Here is a 20,812-nt window from a genome sequence, read left to right as displayed (position 1 = left end):
AAACAGAGACAGAGACAAAAATAAAGAGACAGAAACAAAGAAACAGAGACACACAAAGCAACAGAGAATAACAGGGGTAGGGAGAGAGAGAAGAAAAAGAAGAAAGTGGAGAAGGCGAGACAGAGAGAGATAGACAAGAGAGACAGAAAGAGAGAGAGAGAGAGACAGAGAGAGAGGCAGAGAAAAAGAGAGACAGAGACACAGAGAGAGACAGACAGAGAGAGACAGAGAAACAGACGGAATAGACACACAGAGAGAGAAAGGATGGAGGGAGGGAGGGAGGGAAGGAGAGAGAGGTGGAGAAGGGACACAGAGAATGCGCACTTGGACATCTCCAGTGATAGGGAACTCATTAATTGTAATCCTTCTTTGCAATGATATCTCTGTTACTTCGACCTCCCTCCACCCCAGCTCCCCCATATTTTTAAAAAAAGCTTTTCCCCAGGAAAATGCTTGAGATGCTTGAAGCCAGTTGTCTTGCCCTCTCTAGGCCTTCTCTCCAAAGTAAACATCCCTCATTTCTTCCCCCAGCTCTCTTTTGCCACAAGGTCTGCTGATCACTCCTTCTTCAATATACTCTAGGTTGTCAATGTTCCAGGTAAAGGGTCTCAACCCTCGAACCCTGGTCAGGATAATGGGCTTCTCCAGCAGCACAAAATGCAAAATCTCAGAATAATAAAAGTTGAAGTCTCATTGTCCTAATCCTGCAGGTTCCTGTGACCCCTTATTTACCCTCTTAGGTGTTTTTTTTTTGTTTGTTTTTGTTTTTGCTTTTGCTTTTTTTTGTTGTTGTTGTTGTTGTTGTTTTGTTTGTTTTGTTTTTGTGGAGTAAAATAAAGGCTGTTTCATATTCAATAACCATATTGTATATTAAATGCCTGGGTAGGATTTGAGGAATCCCATGTTTGGGGACTCTGAAAGCACTAGGTACATCTAAATTTAATTTTAGAGGAGGCTTTCCTAGTTTGGTATCACAAAAGAGCCAAAGGAAAAGAGATTGATCTCTTGGCGTGAAGTTACCAGGACTTGAGCTCAGAGGAAGGAAGGAAATAAGCATTTATTAAGCGCCCACTATATGAGAGGCTGTGATCTCACGCGATCCTCAAATACTCCTCTAACTGAAGAACTGCTGCCAGTATCATTTTTCCATTTCCATTCCAAATGCCAGTAGCCCATTTCTCAGATGAGACTGCAGAGGCTTAGTGGCAGGCAGTAAGTACCAGACACGAGATCTGAACTTGAGTCCTCTAGACTTCAAGCCTAGCCCCTCTCCTGTGGGATTCATAATGTAGCCACTATTCACTGACGAGGCGCCAGAAGAGCTTGGCCAGTAGGACGCAGAATCCAAATTCTGCAGGAGCCCAGCGAGGACTCCAAGAACCGGCCGAGCTCTTCAGGAAGGGGCTGTTTGGGTTTCTGGGTTTCGGAAGTGGGAAGGACCTGAGAGAGCGTCTTCCACAAGTGGAAACCGAGGCCCAGAGGCAGGACGTGCCTTGGCCGAAATCACCCAGCCTGTAAATCACGGAGCCCGGAGCCCGGCGCTCTGGTTCCAAGTCAGCGTCCTCCGCCCCGTTGTCTCCTCCGAAGCCTCCCGGCCTGGCCCGTGCGGTGATTAGCCGGGCCCTCGAGCTCCCGCAGACATTTTGCCCAGGGTCCCCGGGGAGCTGAGAGAGGAGCCGGCCGCGGGCAGGAGGGAGGGGGCAGGGAGACAAGGTGCCCTTAGGGAGGGCCTTTATGGGAAGGTGTCCAGCGCTCGGCTCAGCCAGGAAGGGCTCCGGGTGGGAGTCTGTTTACCCCTGGCCGAAGTGGCTGCTCGGACCCGGAGAAAAGAGAGACATTGAAAAAGGCCGGCTCAGGAAGGCTCCGGCGGCCTCTCAGATATGAAATAACTCTCCAAAAGCCATCCTGGGGAGCTCCGAGCCGGAATCAATCAAAACCAGATGGCTCCTGTTTGCCTCAAAAGACATCTGAGGGGCGAAGGGACGGAGAGAAATGGGAGCATTTCCCTGAGTGCCGCCCGTCTGAGGACTGCGGGGCGGCCGCAGCCGGGCTGCCGAGGCGCCCCTAGCGCGGCCCGGCGGGTCCAGGCTCAGCGCCCAGAGCCCGGGGGCTGGGGCTGCGGGACCGGCGGGGAGGCCCGCGAGCAATCCTCGCAGACCGGGCCCGAGGGGGGAGCACAGCCTCAGGCAGCCGACTGGCCCGAGCTAGAGTCTCTCTTTGCTTTTCCGGTGCTTTTTTTGTTTTTTCTTGTACTGCATCTCTTCAGGAACTGCCAGCAGCTTCCACTGCTCCATGGTGAAGTTGTAGGTTCATAGGAGGATAGGGTTGGGAGCAGGAATTTATCCTTGGAATGCGGCATTGCTTAAGTGCCTACTGTATGCAGGCACTTCATTCATTCATTTATTTATTTATCCATTCATATATGTATTCATTCACTCATTCCTTCATTTATTCATCATTCATCCTTGGAATACAGGATTGCTTAAGTATCTACTGTGTGCAGGCACTTCATTCATTCATTTACTTATTTATTCATTCATATATTTATTCATTCACTTATTCACTCATTCCTTCATTTATTCGTTTATTCATTCATTTATGTTTATATATCTCTTCATTTGTTTGTTTATTTATTTATTTATTTTTGTTGGAATTGTCTTGAAATCTCTGAATTGCTGAGGAGAGCCAAGTCTATCACAAGTCGATTGCACAAATCCTGCTGTTACTGGGTACACTGTTTTCTGGTTCTCCTTGCTTGGTTCTGCATCAGTTCATGTAAATCTTTCCAGCCTTTTCTAAATCAGCCCATTCATTATTTTTTTTAATCAAATAATGATAATCCATTACTGTCATATGCCATAACTTATTCAGCCATTTCCCAAGTGATGGGGAATAATAGGAATGATGGAAAATGAGCAGCCACTCATTTTCCAATTCTTTATCACCACAAAAAAAGCTGCTACAATTTTTTTTAATGTTCATGCACATGTTCATTTGATCCTCACAGCAACTTCTTACCTCCACTTTACATTTGAATAAACTGAGTCAGAAGAAGCCAGATGGTTCAGTGGTTAGAGCACTGGACTTGGAATCAAGAAGACTCATTTTCCTGAAATCTGGCCTCAGACACTTCCTAGCAGTGTGACCCTGGGCACTTAACCCTGTTTGCCACAATTTCCTCATCTGTATAATGAGTTGGAGAAGGAATGACAAACCACTCCTCTATCAGTGTCAAGAAAACACCAAATGGAGTCATAAAGAGCTGAACATGACTGAACAAAGAGAAACCAAGTCAAGCATAAGTTAAGTGACTAGTCCAGGGTCATACTTCTGACAAGCATCTGGGATCAAATTTGAACTCAGTTCAAATCCTGTCCCAGCACTCTACTGATCTAGTTGATTTAGAGTAGAGATGGGTTTTTCCAGCATTTTACAGAGAAGGAAAATGCCAATTGGTATCAAATAGATATTAATCAAGTACCTGGTCAGGGATTTGAAGCCCAGTCTGTTGAACTCCAAATCCAATTATCTTTCCAATGTGCTATGTGCTAAATTCTCTAAATAATTCTGTTGGCTATGCAAGAGCCTATTACAAACTGTATCCTATCTGCATATCTGGCACTAGTCAAGTCAACTGCCTCCCTGTCCCTCAGACATGATATGCTTATTTCTATGCTCTTGCCCATACTGGATTAACTTCAGCCATTAACCATCCCATCTCAAAACTCCCTCCCTCTTTTTTAGTTCAATCCATCCCGCCTTTTTCAGGATGGACACTTCAGCCCACACTGATCACTGACCTCTTGGAACTCCTCAACCATTCCCCGGCTGAGCCGTACATTCTAGCATAAATCACATAATCTATCAGTGCTAAGTAATTATTCTGATCAAGGAATTCCCCCTAAATTGTTAGTGGTTGATCACAAGTTATTGTAATACTCTTCCCAAGAACATTTGCCTTTGAAAAGCTTATTTCACTGGGAGAGAACTCTGAATGTTTGTAAGTTTGTTCTTATATTGAGCCAAAAATCTTCCTATTTCTACCATAATTCTGGGCCAAGTAGACTAAGTCTCATCCCTTTCTCTCTTAGGTATGCCTGGAGCCAGATGTTTTGTGCTCTTAAATCTTCTTTCATACAAGCCAATATCCCAAATGCCCAAATTTCCCCTCTAATAGGGGCAGTGGAGTGCATTCTGGATGTGGAGACAAGATAGCTTGAGTTCAAATCCAGCCTCAGATACTTGCTAGTTGTGTGACTCTGACCAAGTCACCTATTCTCTGTCTCAGTTTCCTCAATTGTAAGAGGAAGGTAATTTTACAAGGCTTAAAATGTTAATTAATGCTAACTATCATTATTACTAACTAATCTGTCATGTTCTCAAGTCCCTGCACTGTCTTGGTTACCCCTAACCTGGTTGTTATTCTCTGTTCTAAGACTCCCTTTCAGTTCAAACACTCTATGCTCTTATTTCTTACACATTTGCCTCTCCCATTTTAGATGCATAAGCCAAGAGGTGGGAAACTCTAGACTTATAGACTGAGAGCCTCCCTCCTGAAGCATTTCCCATCATCCAACTCTCCCTTTTTTTCTGACATTTGTCCCCACATTCTGCTCTGCCCTCTTCTAATGGGGGTTTTCTTTTTTTTTTCCAACTATGCCAGATGTTTGGTAATGGAGAAATGAAAACTAGAACCAGGATCAGCAGACAAAGAAATCAAATGAGCTTGACCTGAGTTTAAGATGATTACAGACTCTCTTGCTACCTAGAACTTGCTCCCACTGTAGATCTTTCTCCTCTGGGGACATCTGAATTGAAAGGTTTTGTTTGTTTGTCATTTGCCCAGAGTGCTCCCTTCCTTCTCCAATGTTCTGTGAGATCAGATTCTCTGAGGGGGTTATTCTATGTCTTGGCTCTTCAACCAGAATGTGAATTTACTAGGACAGAGATGATGTCTTATTTCTTCTCTTTCACCCATGCATCTTGGAAAAGGGATGGGCACATAGTAAATGTTGAGTAAACAGAAGGAAGGAAAGAAGGAGGGAAGGAAGAAAAAAAGGAAGGAAAATAGGTAGGTGTGAGGGACAAAAGTTAGGAAAAGAGGGAGGGAAAGAAGGAAGAAGAAAGGGAGAAAAGAAGGAAAGATGGAAGAAAAAGAAGAAAGGAGAGAAGGAAGGAGGGAAGTGGCAAGAAGCAGAGAAGGAAGGAAGGAAAGAGAAAGGAAGAAAGGAAGGAAGGGAAGAAGGGAGGAAGAAAGGAATGAGGAAAGGGACAGATGGAAGGAAAGGAAGGAGGGGAAAAGGGAGAAAGTAGAAAGGAAAGAAGAGAGGGAAAGAGGGAAGGAAGAAAGGATAGAAGAGATGAAGAGAGGAAAGGGAAGAAGGAAGAAAGGGAGAAATAAAAAAGGAAAAGAGAGGGAGAAAGGAAAGATGGAAAGGAGGGAAGATGGGAGAAAGAGGGATGGAGGAAGGAAAAAGAGAGAAAGGAAAGGTGGAAGAAAATAAGGAAGAAAGAAGGGAAGAAAAAAGGGAAGTCAGGGGAAAGGAAAAAGGGAGGGAAGGAAGGGAAAGAAAGTTTGTTGAGTGCCCAGCATATGCAAAATTCCCTAGAAGAAAACGATTCACAAATCTATTGCAAGTCAGTGCCTACTTCAGGGGCTCACCACTTTGGAATGACCAGCCCCACTCCTGGCCCCAGGACCAGTTCCCTAGGGTTTTAGCTGACAGAGAATGAAGCCAGACCAGCGAACAAAGGGAAAATAACAAACAAACCCCAGCTAATCAACTGCTCCACTTTGCTGTGGTCTTTGCCAATTCCTGTTCTGCTGGGTCTGTCTCTCGGTCCTGCATGGGGCCCACCCTGGCTCCCTGGGATGCTCCAGTCAGTGTCCCTCTGCCGTCTTCTCCCTACTCAGGCAGCAGTTGTGATTCATGATGAACGTGGCCAAACACATCCCCGGTATGGCAGGGGATGCCACAACCTGGGAAGTACAAGGCAGGGCATCCAGGAGCCCCAACCTGCCCAGTCGCTCCTGCCCAGTGTTCAGACATGATCGCGAGCCAGGATCTCCCCCATCCTCTCTACAACGGGTGGCCCAGGAGAACCCTGCTCAAAGACTGCCTAATTGTAGTGCCATCTTCAGAGAGCCCCGAGACAGCTGAGGATAAACAGCCCAAACAGACCTAACTGAAGAAAGATGGCCCTGAGGGTGTGTGAGGGCCTGCTTGTGCTTATGGAGAGTTGTGAGCTCAGGGAATTTGGAACTTTTCACCTTTCTGGATGAAATCAACAGAGTTGGGAGCATCTGAGCTGAGAATCAGGGGGCATCTGCCCCTGCCTTCTTCTGTCAACATTCCTGCCTGGCCTTTACAGCCCAGTTTAAATGCCACCTTCTCCAGAAAGTTTCCTGACCTAGTGGTGCTCCGGTAAATGTTTAACAATCCCCTAGGGTGGGAGATGGAATGGGGAATGTAAGCAGGAGCCAGTCTTAAATTTAATCTGCATTTTCTCCACCACTTTCGTAAGCCCGGGCAATCAACACAACAATAAATCAAACCCTGATTTGTAGAGTTTGCCAATTTCCAAGGTGTAAACGCTTGCATTGAAAATTTAACAATCGGCTCTAATTGGTTTGAGCTGTCTCCAACACACCACTCCCCCCAGTCATTAAGGACTTCTCCCAGACTACATATAATACTTTGTTTGCCTGATACCCAGGTAACGACTCCATTCCCAACATCATAAGAGCCAGGAGGGTGGGGAGCCCAGCTCCTTCAAGGTTGGATCACACATAAGATGAGGAAATTGAGTCTCAGAGAGTTAAATGATTTACCCAACGTCACACAGGGAATGAATGGTAGAAGTTGGTTTTGAACCCAACTCTGGCTCCAAATTCCATCTTTTCCTGCTGCTCCCTGCCTCCTCAAAACATGTTCTTCTATTCTTCCATTATGATCTTTAGATCCTTTTGCTCTCAGTCGTTATCAAGGGACCAGATTGGGGGGGGGCACCATCCCATGAAAGGGGAGGCATTGTTTCCATTTGCATTTGGCCTCTCAAGGAATCATCATTGCGCTGATTCTTCTTCTAGATTCTGGCACTAGACAGACCTTTTTAAGAACTGTGATGGTGAGGTAGAGAAGAGAGGCAATGTTGCCTAGTGGGTAAAGTGTTAGACCTTACCTCTGTAAAACTCAGAGTCAAATTCTGCCTCCAGCAGTTAGCAGCAGTGGAAAACCAGTTAACCTCTCCCTATCTTAATATCCTTATCTGTAAAATGGGAATAATAAGGCACCTCCCGGAATTTTTGTGGGGATTCATGCAAAAAAAAAAAAATCCAAATTGGATTATGAAGAGTTCGGCATGATTGAAATGACTGAATATAATTTGGGGTTTTCTGGCCAAATTTCTTTCTTAAGGGTCAGAACTTAAACCCAAACCAATCTGATTATAATTGGCAGCCAATAGGTCTTAAGTCAAGTCCCATTTGGTCATTGTTTGGGACCTGATTTACTCAGAATGTAAATAGCAGTTATTTTTCTCTTCTGCATCTCTGAACCTTTCTAAATTGTAAGCTCCATGAAGGTAGGGACCAGTGTGTTACCAACATTTTCTATATTCTTATTCCTCTTCCAACCAATCTTTTCCAGTAGACTGCTTCCTCCCTCATTCTCCCTTTCTCATTAATCTTCCTGCCTTCTGACTGCTTCCCTACTACCTACAAAGTAGGTAGACTACTTTATTCCTATCACATCCAAGGCCCTTCGTCCTTAAAAAAAAAAACAAAACCCTCCTTTGATTCCCACAATCCCACTGGCAATCATCCTGTACTCTCCTCTCTCCCTAGTTTCCAGGGTGCCACAACCCTCCCAGTTATCCAGGCTTGCAAACAACCTTAGTGTCACCTCACTGCCTCACTTGCACTTCCTGCACATATTTATTCTGTGACTAAGTCCTGTTATTTCTGCCTTTACAACACATCTTGTATATATCCCCTTATCTCTCCTCATGCCATCACCACCTGGTGCAAGCCCTCATTATCTCATGCCTGGACCACTGAACACAGCTTTCTGCTTGGTCTGTCCACAACTATCCATCCTCCACTTAGCTGCTGAAATGATTATTCTAATGGCCAACCATGTCACCTTATACCCTTCCACAAGCACCAATGGCTCCCCATTATCTCCAGGATCAAATATAAAATTCTCATTGGTTTTCTTTTTTTTTTTTTGGGGGGGGGGAATCTGGGTTAAATGACTTGTCCAGTATCACATAGCTAAATTTGAACTAATTTTCTAGTCACTTTAACACCTAGCTGCCCCTCTGATTGGTTTTTAAGGCTACACAATCTGTCTTCTTCCTCTGTTTCCCTTCTTGTTATTTTATGATCTCCATAGGACATGCCATCTCCTAATTCTAAACATTTTCACACGTTACTTACAAAGCTTGCAATGCTCTCCATCCTCATCTCCTAACCTCCTTTCAGCCTTAATTCAAATTCTACCTTCTGCAGGAAGTTTTCCCCGGTACCTTCACTACCGATGCCTTTCTCTTGAAACTACCTTCTATTTACATGGCATACAGTAAATGCTGTCTGTCTTTCTCATTAGAATAGGACCTCCTAGAGGACAAGGGTTATATTTTTGCCTTTTTTTTTTTTCATTCCCAGATCTTAATAAATGTTTCTTGAGATTGGCTTTCCAGTTCACCCACTGCCTAGCAGAGTGTTCTGCACATAGTAGGCACTTAACAAATGTTTGTTCACTTGCTACATTACCAAAGCTTACCAGGACAAGAAGGGATCTCAGAGGTCATCCTATAGATACAGACAGCAATCCCATCCATAACTCCTTTAACACAGAATCAAGTGGCCGTCACTGAATATCTCCAGTGATGGAGATCTCATTACTTCCTCAGATTAACAGAGCTTTTTAATGTCGGTAGAAGTCATCCTCTCCTGAAAAGCATCCTAGCCAAGCATCTCCCTGGTGCTTTGGAGAGACCACTTCATCTCTCTGAGCTTTAGTTTCTCCTGTATAATACCAAGGAGAAAGTGTCAAATAGGAGTTGTCGCCCCATTTTTCCCAAGGACATCTTCAGATTCACTTACTGTTCAATAGCTGAGCAGACTCTCAGTGCCCTGTGAAGGACCCTACTGGGCACTGGAGAAGAAGGGGTGCCCCAGGCCCAGAAGAGATTAGATATTAACCATAGATTCCTTAGCCCTCATCTTCTGACGCCTCTGGAGTCAGGGGTAGCCACGGACAGGCAGGGCCTGGAGTCTGGAAATAGGAGCCCCTGGCCCCTCGCCCTGCGGCCTGAGGCTCCCAAAGGCCGGCTCTTTCGCAAACAGCGGCCTCACTCCAGGCAGCGCCTGGACTCCCCTCACCCGCAAACACAGCTAGGCTTGTCGGGAGGACTAAGGAACCACTGTGTACCAACTGTCTGGAGCAAGGCCAGAAATTAACTCTGAAAAGTAAAACGGTCCATTTCCATGAAAAGGGCTCTGAACAAGCAACGTGCTTTAAAATAAATCCTTTCTAGAAGTGGACGCCCGCATGATTCCCTTCCAGGCAATTCGCTAGGCCTGGCTGCCAATGGGCTTTTATCCCCCCTGGTTTTTTCCTTCATTCTCTGACTCAGATGATCGACAAATTGGGCTCTGGAGCGAAGGCCAGAATAACCCCTTAGCTGCTTGATTTGTTACTGAACGTCAGGAGCAGGGCAGTATGTGAGGGAGACAGGCTGAGGAGGGGGCCGGCCCGGCCTACCAGCTGTTTGCAGAATGAAATCAGGCCCAGTCTCTTTTACCTGCCCCACAATCTAGTCATCAGGACCCCCATCACTGTGTAGTTGAAGAATCAATGGACTAAAGTACTCCACTACTTAATTAGCTGAGTCACCTTGGATAGAATCATTCACTATTCCAATGGGACATCAGAGAGCATGTAGACTCCTACAGACCCAAGCAAGAATTCTATCCATAACATCCCAACAAAAGGGCATCCGGCCTCTTCTGGGATGTTTCTGGGGTCACGGAACCTTTCTGAGCTTCAATTTTCTTTGCTATGAAACCAAGAGATTCATTTTTAAAATTTTTTTTTATTTTTTGATCTGATTTTTCTTGTACAGCAAGATAATTATATAAATATGTACGCCTATTTTGGATTTAAAATATATTTTTACTATGTTTGACATATATTGGATTATATGTTATTTAGGGGAGGGAGTGAGGGTAAGAGAGGGAAAAATGGAACAAGGTTTTTTCAAGGTTCAATGTTGAAAAAAATGATCCTTGCGTATGTTTTGAAAGTAAAAAATATCAACAAAATAAATAAATGAATGAATGGATAGATAGATAAATGAATGAATAAATAAATGAATGAAATCAAGAGATCGCACTAGATGGTGTGGGGATCCATTCCCAGCTCTGATAGTCTGTGTTCTATGTTCTGAGCTCTGACATTCAGTGTCAGCGCCTTTGGGGGCTGACTGTGTTTCATGGTCTAACATTTCCAAATGTGAATCTTATCTCCCCTAGACTGAGCTCCCCAAGGGCAGGACTCGAATTGACTCCTTTTCCTGCCTTCCCCACTATATAGATGAATACAGTCCCAGGCACATCATCAACTCTCCAAAGATTAGTTTCAAATTCACACCATTTTGGCCAAAGTTAAATTGCCTTCTGGGACTTACCATCTCAAAGGCTGCCTGAAAATCTTTTGGCCATGTCTCTGAGTCAGAATCCTATAAGCTCAGAAGAAAGGAACAAAGAGGACATTTAATCAGATCTGTAAGTGAGCAGTGGCAATCACAGACAGATATTCACCTGACTTTTGCTTGAATACCTCAGGCGGTGGGGAGCTCATTATCTTTAAGGCAGCTGGTTCCCTTTTTCTGGACAGGGTCCGACAGTGAAGAATCTATTCCTTGGTTATATGAAGCTTACACCTGTTGCCTTCCAAGTGGTGCTCCCAGTTGGGCTCCCAAGTTGTCATATGGGTGAAAGACAATTTCCGAGACCGCCCAACCAGCTGGCTCACACCTTTTGCTTCCTTTTCTAGCATCCAAGACAAGCAAACCAGGGCCCCTGTTTAGCCTGGACATGTCTCAGCTTCTGCAGCCAGTGGCTGGAGAAACAGGACCTGGAGCAAACCTGTGATGCTAGCCATCCCTAGAACAGGAGCCTCTTCCTCTTCGATGACTTGCTCCTAGGAATGTGTTACTAGAGGATTTTTCCCATCTTTCCAAATTCTTTGGAAAGCTTCTTTGTCAGAGATTTTAAAATATGCACACTTCTCTTTCCCCTCATCTTACCTCCACTCCTATAAAACCACACGGTGTTCTCAAAACTCCTTGTCTGATCAGCTATGTGACCTTGGCTGGGCCATTTTCTCTCTTCAGGCCTCAGTTTCCTGATCTGTCAAATGAAGGGATTGATGTCAAAGGTCTCAACCAGTCCTAACATTCTTTGTTCTATGTTCTAAAGTCACTCCCAAGTTCTCTGTGTTCCAAGTTCTAAGTGTCTCCCCAGTTCTATCACACTGAATTCTAAGGTGTCCCCTATCTAAAACATACACTTAACTCCTCCTGGCTTTTTTATTCTACATTCTATGTTTCCTCATACCTTTGACATACTATGTTCTAAACTCCTTCCAACTTTAAACATTTTATTCCATGTTTAAGGACTTTTTCAAGCCTGAGATTCTTTGACTCTAAATTGAGAACTTTTTGCAGAAGAGTCATTAGCAGATGAGGAGAAAAGGCATTGTGGGGCTCTTTCAGACATTTAGGATCAGGAGACTGTCATTTCATGCAAGTCCCTCCCCAGACCCCCACAATGCCTGAAAACTACATCATCACGGGCCTTCCATCCAGTGAGCCCTCCATAAATCTGTGACTCATCCTGAAGAGTATTGCTTCATTAATCCTGAAGGCCTCCATGGCACAGATAGAGTTCTGGCCTTGAGGCAGGAAATTCTGAGTTCAAATCCTGTCTCAGAAAATTAATAGCTATGTAACCCTATGGAAGTCTCCCTTAAATATTTTTAATATTAAATATTAATATTTAATGTCAATTAATTTTTTAAAAATTATTTTAATTATTTAATAAAGTTAAAAATTAATATTTAAAAAATATTGTTAAATTTCCCTTAGCCTCAGTTTACCTATAAAATGGATGTAATAATGGCCCTGGATTGTCATGAGGACCAATTGAGCTAACATATATAAAATGCTTTGTAAACCTTCAAGTGCCGTCTGAGTGTTAGCTGCTACTGTGATTCCTAAGGAAGCCTTCCTTGATGAGCTCCCAGCCCAGGTCAACTTTCCATCCACTCTACCAGTATTTATTTCTCTGCTTTGAAAGCCCAACTTTGTTAACATCAGGATCCTTTCTGTGGTACTTCGACTGGAAACGCATCCTAGATTACAGTATAGAGTTAGAGCCAAGAGCTTTTTTAGAGATCCTCTAATCCAAAACTGTTGTTTTATCGATGAGACCCAAAGAGAAGTGAATTGGCCGTGTCAGAACCAGGCCCTGTGTCTCTCAGTTTAGTATTCTACCTACAGTAGAGTTTTCCAAGCTCATATTAAACTGATCTACCACAACCACACTGTACACCATGTATGAAGAAGGAACAACTATTTCTTTCCCTTCTGTTTCCTCTCTCTTCTTGACCTCAGGCCTTATTACCTGTGCTCCAGACTATTACACTAGTCTCCTAATTGTCCTTCTGCCTCTAATCTCTATCCTCTTTATCCCATCCTCTACACAGCTTCTGACCACATCACTTTTCAGCTCAAGATTCTTCAAGAACTCCCTATTTCTCTCTTGTACATCATAAGATATTGTCCAGTTTTCTCAGCTCAGGTTTTATTTCACACCTCACTCCATTCTTTTTTTCATATTTATTTCAAATTACTCTGGGTTTCAATCAAGCCAGTCCATTTACTACAGCTCAAACTGGACATCTCATCATCCACTTTTGAGGTTTTGCTAGAGCTGCTCTCTATTCCGACCTCACATCCACCTCTGAAAATCCTTAGCTTCCTTGTGCTCCAGCTCAGGGATCATTTCCTTTCCATGGTGAGTGGCCTCTCACAAATGTAAGCTCCACACCAGAGCAAGGGCTGGGTTCTGTTCTTGAACTCCTCAGATCTGGAAGAATAAAAAGTCAAAAACATCAAGGGAATTAATGAAAAAAGTATAAAGAAAGATAGCTTAGTAATACCAGATCTCAAACTATATTATAAAGCAGAAAGCATCAAAACTATCTGGCACAGGCTAAGAAATAGAATGATGGGTCAGTGGAACTGGCTTGGTACCCAAGACATAGTAGTCAGTGACCATAGTAACCTAGTGTTCGATAAACTCAAAGATCTTAAAGATCCCTTTTGGGATAACAACTCACTATCTGACAAAAACCAGAAAAACTGGAAAATTATAGGGGCATAACTTAGGTATAGACCATTATCTTACACCATATACCAAGATAAAGTCAAAACAGGGGCATGATTTAGACATAAAGGGAGACACAATAAACAAATTAGAAGACCAAGAAATGGTCTACCTGTCAGATCTATGGGAAGGAAAATAATTCATGAACAAATAAGAGAGAAACTATTATGAAATACAAAATAGATAAATTTGATTATATTAAGATGAATTCCTCAGATCTAGTTTGGTTCCTTGCATTTAGTAGGCACTCAAAATTTTTTAAATCATAATTGAATTGTGCCATTAGGAAAATGTATTTCTATTTCAGTTTTTTCTGCTGCAAAATGAAAGAGATGGAATTAGATAAAATCCAAGGTCCCTTACATTTGTGCTATGACGTGTTTCTGTGATTCAGACTTGCCTATGAGAACTGTTTACAAAAGACAGCATCAAAGCAGGCCCTTCCAAAGATATTTGCTGGTCATGTAATAAGAGGAGAGGGTGACATATGGATAGTCTGGGTGCTGCCCTCAGATCCAGGAAATATTAAAAGAACCAGAGGGAGGTCTTTGGCACTTGAGGTGGACCTAGTATGAATGATTTGCAGATGGATGCAGATTTTGTGTAGCCTGGAATTACAGAGGAAGGAAAAGCATAGAGGGGCTGAGAAGGAGAGAAGGGAGGGAAGATGGAGGCAGGAAGGAATGACTTCAAGTGTCCAAGATTTAAAACACTCATCTCCTCTAATTAGATGGTAAACGTTTTTGAGAGTAGAGATTATGTTGTTACTGATGTATCAAAGTGAGGAAATGGTCTCATGGGGAAAATCATCACCAACAAACTGACAAAGTCAAGGTCCATTCATCCAGTGCTGAATTCAAAGCCCTTGTCCCTGGAAGTCTTTCACTTTCTCCTCTCCTCCTCCTTCATCAGAACCCTCCCATTCTTCCTTTTCTTCACATCTTGAAATACTCTTGAATCGCAGGGAACTTTTTCTTTCCAAAGGATGCAGGGTATAGCAATAAAATTATTGCACTTCCAATCATAGGGGGCAGGTTTGTGTTCTGGTTATGACATTTACCATAGAAAAAATGACTTTTCTCCTCTAATCCTCAGTTGACTTGTTTGTGAAATGGAAATAATTTTGAAGTAAATTAACTTATAGGGACTGAAGGGATACATGAAAGTGTTGTTGGTAGTGTTAATGGTGGTTAGAGAAGAAACATGTTTGAAACCTTGAGGAACAATCCCCTGTGATTTATTAATGCACTTCAAAATTATGATTTTATCCATGTGGATCTCTCTAATCACCCAGCTCCTTATAACTCATAGCTAATGTTTACATGATATTTTAAAAGTTTGCAAAATATTTCATATATACTGTTTTATTTGAGCTTCACAAAAGTTCCATTGGGTAGGTGCCATTGTAATTCCCATTTTACAGAGTAAGAAACTAAGGTTAGGAAAAGTCAAATCACCTTCCCAGGATTATATAACCAGTAAATGTCTGAGGCAGGATTTGAATTAAGATCTTCCTCATTCTAAGTGAGGAGAGAGAAGGTGCTCTCCAATCCTATGAGTAAGAGGATTCTCTTGAATCTAGATGATAAGTCCCTCTGCCCTTCTGTTGGTTGGACCAGGAAAGGAGCAAAACCAGATAAATCTGGACCCAGGCTAACCTTCCAGAGCTGTGCTCAGTGGGTATAGCCTCTGAGAGCCCATGGTCACGTCTGTTAACCAAAAACAATATCACATCAAAAAGACAGGTTTAAGGACTTCTTATCACCCCTACTCTACCTCTAAGTCACATCTTGAATGTTTTATTCTTTACCTTGTGATTTCTTCACAACAACAATCCAGTGAGAGAAGGAGAGCAAATAACAGTTCTCCTATTTTACAGATGGGGAAACTAAGAATCAGAGATGGGGAAAATGACTTCTTCTGTGGTCACATAGGGAGAACTACAACCAGGATCCCAGAGCTCCTAAGTCCCAGTACAGGGTTCTCTTCCACTCTCTGCATGAATATTCATGTTTTTTGGATTCTTCTAAAACAATCTCAAGTTTGGAATTTCATTGACACAGGCAGGATGATGTACAATTGTCAATTGATAAATCTGTGTCAAGAACAACCTGGATCATTTGTCTGCCTAATACATCTTCGACTGAAACAGTGTTTCCACTGTGCAGGGAAAACTGGGAAATAACAGGACACAACCTAGGTATAGACCATTATCTCACAGCATATACAAAGATAAAGTCAGACAGATGCATGATTTAGACATAAAGGGAGACACCATAAGCAAATCAGAAGAGCAAGGAATGGTCTGCCCATCAGATCTATGGGAAAGGAAATAATTCATGATCAAACAAGAGAGTATTATGAAATACAACACTGATAAATATAAACCTCTTTCATGGCATTTGTGTAAAGGGCTGACTTCTTCCACACTTGCTTATAAGAATTCCTGCAATTATTGCTGCATGCCTTCAGGTGTCCTGATCTATATCTTTCCACCGGACCCAGATGGCTCTGGAGGGGAACATGAGGCAAGTGACTTTGCACAGCCCTCTCTCACTTAAATCCAACTCACTTGCACATCCTGTATCATCTTCCCGATGTCATGATCCTCTTCAAGAACAAACAATAACAACAACCTCTGTGGGAACCGAGCACTAAATTGGGAGAGCAAGAACATGAATGAATTCAGTGATTTAGAGTTAGAAGACCAGAGGATCTTAAGTTATCAAGCCTATTCTCTTCATTTCACCAGATAACTTCAGATCAAAGTCAAGAAAGGACTTGACCAGAGACTCTCAGAGTGGTAGAAGCAACCGAACCCAGATGTCCTGGCTCCAAATCTAGGGCTCTTCCCACCGAACCACGCCATGTCTCTAGCATCCTGGCTTTTCTGCTTGTCATTGTGGTGACTTCCTTCCCTAGCCCTAAGCTTCCTCCCCTGTAACGTGGCATAGATGGGCCCTGATGGCTCTTTGAGTTTCAAACCTTGGGTCCCAAACCTGGGATCTCTCTTGCCTGTGCAAAGATGCTGCCGGGAGCTGCTCTGAGGGCTGAGTTCCTTCTCTCCTTTCCCAGGGTGTCCTCAGGCTGAAGCATGGACCCAAAAGACACAAACAAATGCCCTTTGTGTGAGAGACAATCCTGTGCCTTTGTGGTGAGCTCCTGCCTTCACCCACACCATCCTGGGAGATATGGTCTGTCCCTTTGAAAGGAGAACAGTGCTTTCTTGTTCCCAAGGTGTCAGGAGCGTGGGAAGCACCAAACATTCCCCAAAAGGGCCCTGAGATTGCCTCCGGCTTGGCCTGGCACTCAAGCCTGGGGCCCAGGTACCCCAATGTGTCCTTACCTGTCTCCCCTTCTCTTCCCTGCCAATAGGGACAATCATCGCTTCGTTCTCCAGCTCTCACCTTTGTTTTTTATCTGGGAAGTCATCTGGAAACTTTTGAGCAGTATGAAAGTCAGAAATGGGCTTATTTTGGCTTGTCCCATTTTCCCTGTATCTTCTTTGGTTTTGTCAAAAAGTAGGAGCACCATGGGAGGGGAGCATTTCTAATGTCAAAAGAGCTGGGTTCCAATATTGTCTCTGATGCTTACTGTGCTTTCTTGCCCTCTCTGAGCCTCAGTTTCCTTCTCAGTAAAACAGGAACAACAGCCCTTACGTTCCCTGCCTCACTAGATTGTTGTAAGGAAAATACTTTGTAAGCCTTCAGGCAATGCTCTTCCATCTTGGGCTTGGGAAGCTGATTCTTTGGAGCCCGGGACCCAATGTCTCATGTCCTCAAGTTCAGGCTTGCAGGCTCATGTGTACAGGGACAAAATCAAGTTTTGAACCCAGATCACAGAATCATCTGTGATATTATCTCTCTACAAGACCCAGCAGTGGACAGGACACACACTAGGTAGTAAATATGTTCATTGAAGGAGGCAGTGTGGTTGGCACTCAGGGGCAGCTAGGGGGTGCTGTAGTGGATAGTGTCAGGATTATCCATTATGGCACCGTCTAACTGCCCCTAACTTTGGAATCAGTGAGCAAGTTCAAATCCCATCTCCGCTTCTTCCTTAGCTAAATCACTTAACCCTCTGGGTCTGAGTTTTCACATTTATAAAATAAAGGGGTTAGACTAGTTGATCTCTCAGGCCCTGCTAGATCTAAAGACATGCTCTTGGGAATAGATAGGAAGTAGCAGAGAGAGAAAATTAGATAAAATGCAAATTTGCTGGAGAAGTTACCTTTCAAATCTATGGATGAGGAAAAGGTCATAGAGCAAACAAATGACCAGAAGGTTTACAGAAAAGAAAAATAATGACAATTGCCATTCTATAAAATTCTAAAGATTTGGCACATATAAAACTAAAACAGTTAAAATTAGGATGGAAACAGTTAACTAGGGGGGGGAAAAAGCCTAGTATTGGACAGGACACAAAACTAGGTACTCATTAAATATGTTAATTGAAAGAAGGCTGCATGGTTGGCACCTAGGTAGGTGATGCCATAATGGTAGAGTGCCAGGTCTATCCACTACGGCGCCACCTAGCTGCCCCCTAACTGTGGAATCAATAGGCAAATTCAAATCCCATCTCCACCCCTTCCTTTGCTAAATCCAAGATATATAAAGAACTGAGAGATAAATAGTCAAAGGACATGAAAAGGCAGTTTTCAAAGGAAGAAATCCAAGATATTAATAACCATATAAAAATGTTCCAAATCATTAGTAATTTTAGAAATGCAAATTAAAGCAACTCTGAGGAACTACCTCAACCTCACTAGAATGGTAAAGATGGCAAGAGGAAAATGATGAAAGCTGGCAAGGCTGCAAAGAAGCAGGCACATCAATTCATTGTTGGTGGAGCTGTGGACTGGTGAAGCCATTCTTGAAAACCATTTGAAGCTATGTTCCCAGGAGCACTACAACAACTTTACAACGTAAAAGCAATTTTGAAACTTTAGAACCCTGATCATTGCCATGAACCCACTTCCTGCCAGAGGGGGGATGGACTCAAGATGCAGAATGGGATACAATTTTAGACATGGCCAATGTGGGAATTTTTTCTGAAGTATTTATATTGGTTATGAGGTTTTTTCTTTCATTTTTAAAAATCGTAAAATGAGGAAGGGGGCAGTTGGAAAAAAAAAAAAAAAAACAAACCTGTTTCCTGCCTTGAAATCCAAAATCACACATCTACTAAGAGCCAGAGTATAGGACTGAACTCTTGGACTTTTGACTCTGATCAACATCCTTCCCAGGCACCATAGCTGCTCTGTAAAAATGAGGAAGATGGAGCTAAAGGCTTGCTGCCTCTGCTGACATTAGGACTCCAGGAGGGAGCGAGGGAGTTACATTGACATTGTAAAGCCAGACCCGCTGGGACGTCCGCATCCCCTAACTTCATTCTTTGCCTCTAGAGTCTAGTTCCGGGGGACAGAACTCAGAAACCATGACACTTTTGGGTCAAAGGCCCTGCTGGTGTTGGTTGGGCCCTCCATAAATCCCACATTCTGATGGTGGCCAAGGAGGTTCTCAGGGGACAGACACACATGTAGTTCATACCTGGAAAGCACATCCCATCCAGAGCTGTGGGGAATTGAGGTCTCATGAGCTGACCCCAGGACAAAATAATGTTTTCAGAAAAGTTGGGAAAGATTTTCAAGGACTAAGGGAAAGAGTTCTGTACCATAGTTTTCTTATCTATCGGGCAGAGTTAATACTTGCAACTTCAGCAGATGGTTTGTGAAGAAAACTCTTTGAGAAACTTTAAACAGCATAGAAACATGAGTTATTGTTACTGCCACTTCTAGGAGACCTTGCACAAGCAGTGCACACACACTGCTCCCATCACACTTATCTGCCTGCCTGGAAGAGGTGACCTCCAGACCAATTCTTCAAGAGTCAAGGAGACAATAATGAGGAAAAGAAAAAAAATCAAAATGAAAAGTGCACTCTATAATCTCTTTTTCTCTCTCTGTTTCTGTGACTTTGTCTCTGTCTCACCTTCTGTGTATCTCTGCCTCTGTCTCTTTCTTTTTTTGTCTCTGTATCTCTGCCTCTGTCTCTTTCTTTTGTCTCTGTTTTTTTCTCTGCCTTTCTCTCATTCTCTTCTCTCTCTTTATTTTTATCCATCTGTCTTTATCTTTCTGTCTTTGTGTCTCTGTCTCTAACTCTGTGTCAGTCTGTCTCTGCATCTCCACCTCTGCCTCTCTGTATCACTTTTCTCTGTCTTTCTCTGTCTCTTTTTCTCTTCTTTCTTTCTATATCTCTTTCTTGTTCTCTCCTCTCTGTTTCTCTCTCTTTCTCTCTCTCCTCTCTGCCTCTTTCTGTTTCTGTCTCTGTCTCTGTCTCTCTCTGTCTCTCTCTGTCTCTGTCTCTCTGTCTCTGTCTCTGTCTCTCTCTCTCTCTCTCTCTTTCTTTCTTTCTCTCTCTCTCTCTCTCTCTCTCTCTCTCTCTCTCTCTCTCTCTCACACACACACACACACACACACACACACGCACACACAGAGAATTTTGGAGTTTCTGTTTGAAATTCCTAGCAATGTCTCCTTTTCCTGGACACTGTTTGCATCTCCCCTGCCCTCTGCTTCCTCTCAGCCCCAGAGGAGCCCTGAACCAGGGCCCCCCGAAATTCCACCCTCAAACTGGGAGGAATTACAAGGCCACCTAATACAAGCCCTCATTTTACAGAAGGAAGAAATGGAACCCATAAATTGACTGTTTCCCACTTCTGGACTTTGTTCAGGGCAAGTTGGCCCTTTATTAATGAGCACCATGAGGGTGAGAGAAAAGGCTATCAGGCAGTGAAGAGGGATGCTGAGGGATGTAAGGAGGACGGGTTGTGGAGACGTTTTGAATGCTAAGCAGAAGAGCAATATGGTTGGAAAGAACTCTAGAAGCCACATGAAGGATGGACTAAAAGGGACGATGTGGTAGGGTAGGAAAACCAGGTAGAGGGTGATAAGGGGTTAAGCTCTGGTGATGATTGGGAGAATAGAGATCAAGAGACTTTTTTGAGAAATACAATGAAAGTAGAAAATACAGAATGATTAACTGTGACAGAAGGGAAGGTTGGAAATCCCAAGGCTTCAGACAAGGAAGATTGGGTGCCATTGACAAAAATGGTGCTCAGAATAAGGTGATGTGTTCCCCATCACTGAGAGTGTACAAATAGAGATTGGCTGATGATTCCCCCTCTTCTCTTCCATGCCAAGTGATTTACTGCATGGGAGAAAAATTAGACCAGATGCCTTGGTCTTTCAATTCCAAAATTCTAAGATTCTATAAAAAAAAACTCCGAAAAAGACCAAAGGACGATGGATCTTGTGCTGGAAGAGATCTCAGAGGTCATCTGGTGCAACTCTCA

General features: G+C 43.3%; 1 long non-coding RNA gene across 1 annotated transcript in view; it reads right to left on the bottom strand.

Moving 5' to 3' along the window:
• Positions 1–12,242: 12,242 nt before the first annotated feature.
• LOC141547002 (uncharacterized) overlaps positions 12,243–20,812 on the bottom strand; it is a 50,324-nt gene continuing 41,754 nt past the window's right edge. The window contains exon 3 of the long non-coding RNA XR_012483489.1: positions 12,243–13,159. This is a non-coding gene — a long non-coding RNA (uncharacterized LOC141547002). The remainder of the gene's footprint in view (positions 13,160–20,812) is intronic.

Source organism: Sminthopsis crassicaudata, chromosome 6 (genome assembly GCF_048593235.1).
Source record: "Sminthopsis crassicaudata isolate SCR6 chromosome 6, ASM4859323v1, whole genome shotgun sequence".
Lineage (NCBI taxonomy): Eukaryota > Metazoa > Chordata > Mammalia > Dasyuromorphia > Dasyuridae > Sminthopsis > Sminthopsis crassicaudata.
Note: the sequence above shows the minus strand (reverse complement) of the source record. Positions and strands in the feature narration are given on the sequence as shown.